At 42.0% G+C, this 8,155-nt stretch overlaps 1 long non-coding RNA gene across 1 annotated transcript; it reads right to left on the reverse strand.

Moving 5' to 3' along the window:
* Window positions 1–1,278: 1,278 nt before the first annotated feature.
* LOC110259867 (uncharacterized) lies at window positions 1,279–7,217 on the reverse strand. The gene is made up of 3 exons (XR_014839444.1): window positions 7,098–7,217; window positions 4,550–6,036; window positions 1,279–4,314 (listed from the first exon to the last, which is right to left on the reverse strand). It is a non-coding gene; the product is annotated as an uncharacterized LOC110259867 (long non-coding RNA).
* Window positions 7,218–8,155: the final 938 nt, after the last annotated feature.

Consider the following 8,155-nt stretch of genomic DNA (forward strand, 5'->3'; position numbering starts at 1 on the left):
TGTTTCCACTGCGCCAGGACAAAACTCCACAAACACTTTTTTTTTTTTTTTTTCACTATTTCTTGGGCCGCTCCTGTGGCATATGGAGGTTCCCAGGCTAGGGGTCCAATCGGAGCTATAGCCACCGGCCTACGCCAGAGCCACAGCAACGCGGGATCCGAGCCGCGTCTGCAACCTACACCACAGCTCACGGCAACACCGGATCGTTAACCCACTGAGCAAGGGCAGGGACCGAACCCACAACCTCATGGTTCCTAGTCGGATTCATTAACCACTGTGCCACGACGGGAACTCCCACACTTATTAAGTGGCATTTACTTAGCACATCCCAAACCGTAACTCATGTTTGTCCTCAAAACACATCTATTAGGTAGGAACCACAATGAGGCTCCTTTTGGAAATGAGGTAATAAAAGCACTGGAGGTGGAGTCACTTCTCCAAGCCACGCCCCTGGGAGAGGTGGAACTCGTACTCAGATGCAGGCTCTCTAGGCTGCAGAGTCTGTACTCTTAACCCTTGCAGCACCTGTCATATTGGTCATTAGAAGAGTAATAGAGGCTTCCAAGGGGGTTCTATGGCAGTTCCACTACATGCCCAAGGAAGGTCAAGACCCTGGGTGGATCTCTGCCCAGTTGGGCAAGCCTGTTCTCAGCTTGAATCCCAACTAGCAGTGATTCTCCCCATCAACCTGTGAGTAAAAAAAAAAAAAATGTTCTCCATTTACCCCAGCATGGCAACAGCAAGACACAAAACACAACAAGGAGACACTGCCAAGCGCTGGATTGGATCTATAGCCCCCTGCAGAGAAAAAGGGAGTCCCAGGGCTGAAAGGAAGTAGTGGGGCAATTCACAGCCTGTATCAGGAACAACCGTAAGAATACCACCAAGAGATGTTTAGTGCTCTGCATAAATGTTGACTATTGACCAATGCATACTCTGATTTTTCCCTAAAAGGATATGAAGGTCCTTGGGCAAAAAAAGTGACCCTCCAAGGGCAGATCTGCATGGCACACAGAGTAGAGGGTCACCTTAATCAAGACCACACAACAAAAAGAATAGGAAGGCATGTACCCTTGCCCAGCCTGGCTATGACTTTCCCCGGTTCCTTTGCGTATAGGATTTGGGAGTTTACACCAGACTTGTGCTACATATGACCTGTTGCCCAGGAGGCCTTGTTATCATTACAGTTGGTATAGGAAGAAAAGCTGGCACAGTGAATTCACATAAAACAGAAACCAGTATTTCATAGAGATTAAAAAAAAATAGACTAGATTGGAGTTTGACATGAAAACCAGAAAAACAAATTTGTTTTATTTATATTTAACATCATTTCTGCTTCTCATTAAAACAAACAAGCATCAAGTGTTGATGGGGAGAGATGTCACAACATAATAACCTCTTCACACATTCAGAAGTGGCGATTTTGCAAGAGTCAGGGAACTTCACTGTTTCCAAGTGTCTCTCATGATCTTTTAAGACATGTACCTGTCACTGTCCTTGGCAGTTCTTCATTTATTAGCTGAAATACTTCTACTAGAGGCTCGCTCTTTAAGGTTCATCACAAGACTGGAATAGCTCCCCAACCTCACTTTCATCGACTTCAAACAATAATGTCTCTATGGTAAGAGGCCCCAGTTTCATTTTGCAAATGTTTTGAACGCAGGACAGTATCTGATGCAATAAAGACCATGACAAAATAAGGAAGGCAGTTTCCACGCGAGGACTGGTCATTCTTCTGTTGGTGAGTGACTGTTTTTACGTTACGATGACTTTTCGTTTCTCCAAGCAGCCTTGCAGCTGAGGAAACCAAATTGATCAGGTGGAGGACAGGGCCCTCCTGCTGTGATGCTCTTTCATAGAATCCTTTTTATTTTCACCAGGAGGACTACAATTAAAGGCTCTTGGGAATTTATAGTCTAAGTATATGGATCAAGTGAACCAGTAGCTCTCTAGCACCTGCCATCGTATTTTTATATACTGATATCCAACACTATATACTCAAAAGCCTCCAAATACAAAACTATTACAGCTGATGTATATGTGTCTATATATGTGTAATATTCATTTTAAATATGTTTATAGCTAGCTTGTAGGAACTTAAAATTATCACATGCCAAAAATAATGATAAATCTTACTGAATAGACATTGGTAAGCAAAGGCTAGGACTGGAAGATACTTCGCTAATCTCTGGGGCCGTGTAGGAAAAATAATGGCACTTCTAGGATCTACATAAGGCATTGAATCAGAGCAATCCTACCACATAATGTATACCAGGACCCTCCGAAAAGAATACCCCCAAGAAGGAGACAGTATGAAAAGACTGCTTCAACACTGGTGCTGAATAGAGGGGGGAGAATTCCACCGTGAGGATTCTGAACCATACGTGGGGCCAGAATCACACTACCTGTGTAGTTCCCTGAAGCCCTGGAGTTTGTGTCCACAGGAACAGGGCAAGAACCTTAACTCTAGACCTCAAAGAATTCCTAAACATAAATTTCCAAGGAATGTATTTCACAATGCAAAATCAGGCAATTCATTCAAGAATATAAGCCATAAGCCACCATGAAAAAAAATCAACAGAAGCAATAAATATCAAAAGTAAGCCCACAAAAAAGCAAATCCTCAAAGAAACAGAATTTAGAATTACCAAATACAGTATATAAAATACATGTCTACTATGTTTGAAAAAATTGGAGAAGATATCAAACTCGATGCAAAACTACCAAAATATTAAAATTTGAAAAAACAATAAATAAATTTTCTAAAATTGGGGAAAAAAAACACAGCAAAGTTAGAAATGCAAAGGATAGATTTTAAGAGGAGATTAGACATATTTGAAGAGCGAGTTAATGAACTGGAATATATATTTGAACAATTATCACAGAATGAAACACAGAAATATAAAGAGAGAAAACAAATATTAATGAGGAGTTGAGAGATACTGGTCATAGAACCTACCATACATCCAACCGAATCTTCTGAAAGAGATAATACAGTGGGGAAGAACTGTGTGAAGAGATGAGCATTGAGAATTTTTTCCAAATTAACAATAAACATAAATCTTCAGATTCAAGAATCCCAACAAATTTTGAGTAGGAAAATATATCTAAAATATTAAGAACAATGGTATATTAATTAGGAGGGGCAATTAAAATTAAGTCATTCTAAGGTTCTTGTAGTCTTTAGAAAGCAAGTAAATACATTAACTGACTTTCGATTTCATCAACTTTATATTTTAACTTTTTTAGGGAAACCCCTAGAAGGTAGTATGTCACTTCTGACAAGCAGAGGAAAAAATACATAATAAAGAGGAAAATCCCTGTCAATCCAAAAGTAGCAAGGAAGAAGAAAAATACTGAAATGCATACACACACACAAAGAAACTATTCAGTACTCAGGCAAACCCAGGAATATGCATCAAGGTTCAAGGGAACTCACTCAAGGTGTTTTAAGCTAAAGATTTTAGTGCAAGGAATTAGGGCCTAAATATTGCTGGAGGGTCTGAAAGAACTTTTCCAGCTTGAACTTGTGGGTATGACTCCAATAACAATTTAGAAGTACCCCAAGAGGAGACACTTCTTCTGAAGTTACCACTGGAGCAGCAAAGTCAAGAATACTCTTCCACAGCTGCCATAAAAGGATCAGGAAGCCGATGTCACAGCCACAACCACAGCGGCCTCCTGTAACCCAGGACACGGACTTTGGACCACCGCTACACACAAACACAAAAACAGACAAAAGGAGGCATGAAAATTGCCTCTGCTTCTCTAACACCTTCCAAATTTCACATCAGGGCATCTAATTAGAAGAGAGTCTGTCTCTCTAAAAGAATGGGGGTGGGTTGAAAGGGCCAATCTACACGCAAATTCCTCACCTAACACATCTGTCAGCACTTACTTCCATTGAGTTGTAACTGCCTCTCACACACAAACACTGAAAACGCTTAAAATTAGATGAGTGATCTCCCCAAAGTCGCAAGAATCAAGAGAGAACAATTTGTTTAAATTCCATTTTGCCGTTGAATAAGACGAGGTGCCCATTGGCACAAAAATGATCCTCATTACATCAGCTGGATCAATACTGAAACTGCAGATAATACATGTGGAGAATTATAAATGTTCTACGGGCAAGTGATAGTTTTTTAGAAAAGTGATAGATTTTTGTTAAACTCTTGAAAGGCGGTTGGATGTGCCAGCTGAAGTTTGAAGAGGTCAGTGAAGTTGCCTGGGAGTTTGTATAAGCTAAGAAAAGGAAAGCAAATCTCTTCCCGAAATCTTCCTTTGGTTCAAGAGCCTACCAAGAGGATATCTAACCTGAAAGGACACATGGGTTGCAGGTCATAATTCGCATACCACACACTAGATATACAGCACTGAAACATAACATACATACATATGTTGTTGCATATATATATGTTGCATGTATGCAGGCATCCTTTGTATTGGTTTTTTGTTGCTATATAGCCAATTACAACAAATTTAGTGGTTTAAATTAATTCACATTAATATCTCATAGTTCCTGTGGATCAGGAATCCAGGCACAGCTTACCTTGATTCTCAGCTCAGGATCTTAGAAAGTTGGAATCACACTGTGGGCCAGGCCTTGGTTTCTTTGCCAAGTTCACATGGTTGTTGGCAGAACCCACTTCACTGAAGCCACAGAACTCATGGCAGCTTGCTTCTTCAAGGCCGGCAGGAGAGATTGTCTCTGACCTCTTCAGTCTCTGACCTCTTCAATTTCTTTACACGTCTCACCTGATTAGGTGAGGCCCACACATATATCTCCCTTTTGCTTAATTTAAAGTAGACTGATTAGGAACCTTAACTACATCTGAAAAATCCCTTCACTTTTGCCATATTTTACTTATTGAAAGCAAGTAAAATTCCCTCAAGAGGAGGATATTGTACAAGGGTGTAGGTCACTGGGTTCATCTTTGTATTCTGCCCACGACAGCTTTCAGTTGGCAAAAGAGCCAGGAAGCCTCTGCATGTCTTCCACGCTGTGTCTATGGCTAATGTTGCATTGCAGTGTGGGAATAAGGTGTCAGTCTCTCAGAGAATATTTCTTACTGTTGCTCTGTCTCCTGACCTTTTTAGTATTTATTCAACAAACATTTCCTCCTGCCCATAGCATATTAACTACTGTGCTAAGGGCTGGTAGGCAAAAATGAATAAGCAATGGTCCTTGTCCATGAGGACATCGCAGCTCTGACCCCCTTATCCTATCAGCTGCACAAGAGCACAGTCAAGTGGGTCTTTTGTCAGTCAACCCACTAGTCAAATGGTTTGCTGTATTGCTTGACGTTTTTCTGCTAAAACCTTTCTCTAGCATGATGACAGAGATGGTTGTTAAGCCTAATTTTATTATGAGCATGAATGTGGGCGCCTGAGGCCAGTGCCCCAAACCAGGTGCTTCAGGAAACCATTCTTACCTGCTCTGTGTTCAGTGAAAAGAATAATGATCTATTTCAAACCAAGTGCTCAAAGGTTCACAGCCTTTCTCTTCTAAACATCATCAAGAATAAGAGGAAACCGGCTTCAAAGGCAAATTGTGAGCATGTCAGGAAAAACCGCGAGTTTTCTCACCGGTGTTCAAGCCAAGTTATAACACAAAGCTGATAAGTCTGCATTCTGGATTAGTCGCCCACACCTGGGAGCCCACTGCGCACAAAGGATTTCTGCAGTTAGCCATCTGGGATTCAGGAGCCTGGGCCAACGGCCATGTGCCCGGTAATTCTCTATCAATTCACCTGAGTTTGAATCTCAAGTTGCCACACATATTGTCTTGTGCAAGAGTACAAGTGAACCTTGCAGTCAAAAGCAGACCAATGGTCCTGGAGCCTGGCTCTCCCGTGAGACAGCAGCATGGGGGGTGTGGAGGAGAAGGCTTCTTCAGGGTGTTGTCCAAAAACAATGAATCACTTTGGTGCTGCCCAACTTTGCATCCAGCATGAGTAAATAAAATAAATTGCTTGGTAACAACCATTGCTTCAAAAGAAAGTGGCTGTTTGTATTTTCTCTAAATGTTCCATTACCCTAGAGAGGGGGCAAAGGATCAGAGCTGTCAGCTGCCAGAAGACGAATGGTTCAAAGCTGCCACCACCTCTTATGCCCAGTCTTACAATTATAATAAATGATATGTAAATAACAGAGCATAATATAAGCTATTCAGAAAGTTGTATATATAATATAAAAATACATAGTAAATACATGATTATATCTTTATGTAATGTATGATGTGTAGTAGTAGCGCGATAGCAGTTTTAATAATAAATAAGCTGAGGGAAGAAGAAAGCTAAAAGAGAAAGGTCTCTAGCGTATTTAAGTTCCATAAATACCCTGCTCTGTGGATCAGAATGTTTCTTCACTTGCCCAGAGTGCCATGCAGTTATGGACTCTGATCTGGTGTCCCCTAAGAATATAATCTGATCTATGACATTAACAGAGCAATGGTAGCAGTCATGAGAAAAACATAAAAAAAGAAAGAAGGAAGGAGGGGAGGGAAAGAAAGAGAAAAGGAAGGAGGGAAGGAATGAAAGAGAAAGAAAGAAAGAAAGAAAGAAAGAAAGAAAGAAAGAAAGAAAGAAAGAAAGGAAGGAAGGAAGGAAGGAAAGAAAGAAAGAAAAAGAAAAAGGAAGGAAGAAAAGAAAGAAAGAAAGAAAGAAAGAAAGAAAGAAAGAAAGAAAGAGAAAGAAAGAAAGAAAGGAAGAAAGAAAGAAAGAAAGAAAGGAAGAAAGAAAGAAAGAAAAAGAAAGAAAGAAAGAAAGAAAAAGGAAGGAAGGAAGAGCTCCCATTGTCGGGCAGCGGAAACGGATCCGACTAGAGCCATGAGGCTGCGGCTTCGATCCCTGGCCTCTCTCAGTGGGTTAAGTATCTGGCACTGCCGTGAGCTTTGGTGTAGGTCGCAGACACAGCTCGGATCCCGAGTTGCTGTGGCTGTGGTGTAGGCCAGCAGCTACAGCTCCGATGAGACCCCTAGCCTGGGAACCTCCATATGCCACAGGTGCGGCCCTAAAAAGACAAAAGCCAGAAGAAAAGAAAAAAAGAAAGAAAAGAAAAGAAGGAGGGCGGGCGGGAGGAAAGAAGAGAACTCTTACCTAACTGCTTGGAACCACGCCGCCAGGCCACTGCACCAAACTCCTTCAAGGACGTCGCCTACGATTCCTTTTCTCATTTCCTGCAATTGAAGCCCACTTCCGCTTTGGATGACAGTAACCTAACGCACCACTCTCCGGGGAGCACAGAGTGTTCTGTGAGTTCAGCATCACGTTCCCTACCCATCCAACAGTACGATCGGCACTTTATCACCACCGCTGTGGCCCGTAACACTCGTCACACTCTTGTTGGAGGAGGAAACGGAGAACTCGGAGATCAGGTTCCTCTGCAGAATCCCGCCTTGCTCTCCTCTAACTCCTCACCCCCACTTCCTCTCCAGCAAGCCCTTCCTTCTCCCTCCCTTAGTAGCAGTCAATCACACACACGCCGCTCTTCCCAGCTTGGAGTAGAACTTAGCGACTGCCGCAGGGCCCTTGCTGTGCACACCTGTAAGGCCCAGTACCTAGAAGCTTAGCTGGAGAGCATGAGTGAAAATCACTGCATTCAAGTGATAGCATGAGATTTTGCAAGGCTACAGATATGATATTAATTATTTACCAAAACGAGGACTTGCACCTGCATTGAAATGTAACTGTATCAAAGAAAATTTATAACAGAGATGACTTTAACTCCTTCATGACAAATTGTTGTTTCTTACAACAATTATGTGAAGAGATGCTCCCTCAAGCGATAAATGCTTATGTTTAACTCAGCTCCCATTTTCCATCCTAACCAGGCTCCTCCGTAATAAAACCAAAACCCCTCTGACATGTTTGCAGAGCACTTTATCCAAAGAGTCCCAAAGGCTTTTACAGATTTCATTCCATCAGAGGAAAGGGAGTAAATTATTCACTTTATAGCGAGCTGTGAATAATGTTCCCTGGCTTCTTCAGTCAGCTACCTCTAACAGGCAGAAACTAAATCAGGCTTCTCCAGCCATTTACAGGCCATCCTCCGTCCGTCCGTAAGCTTGGTGAGACCCAGGGTGGCTACATCTAGTCTCTCTCCATCCGTCTTTCACCTTTTCACTCTGGTTTTCACTCAGCAAGTCAAAATGTGG

Source organism: Sus scrofa, chromosome 1, assembly GCF_054392235.1.
Source record: "Sus scrofa isolate SSC_HxYL_T2T_F1_AM1 chromosome 1, Sscrofa_HxYL_maternal_Yorkshire_Landrace_v2.0, whole genome shotgun sequence".
In the NCBI taxonomy this organism is placed as follows: Eukaryota; Metazoa; Chordata; class Mammalia; order Artiodactyla; family Suidae; genus Sus; species Sus scrofa.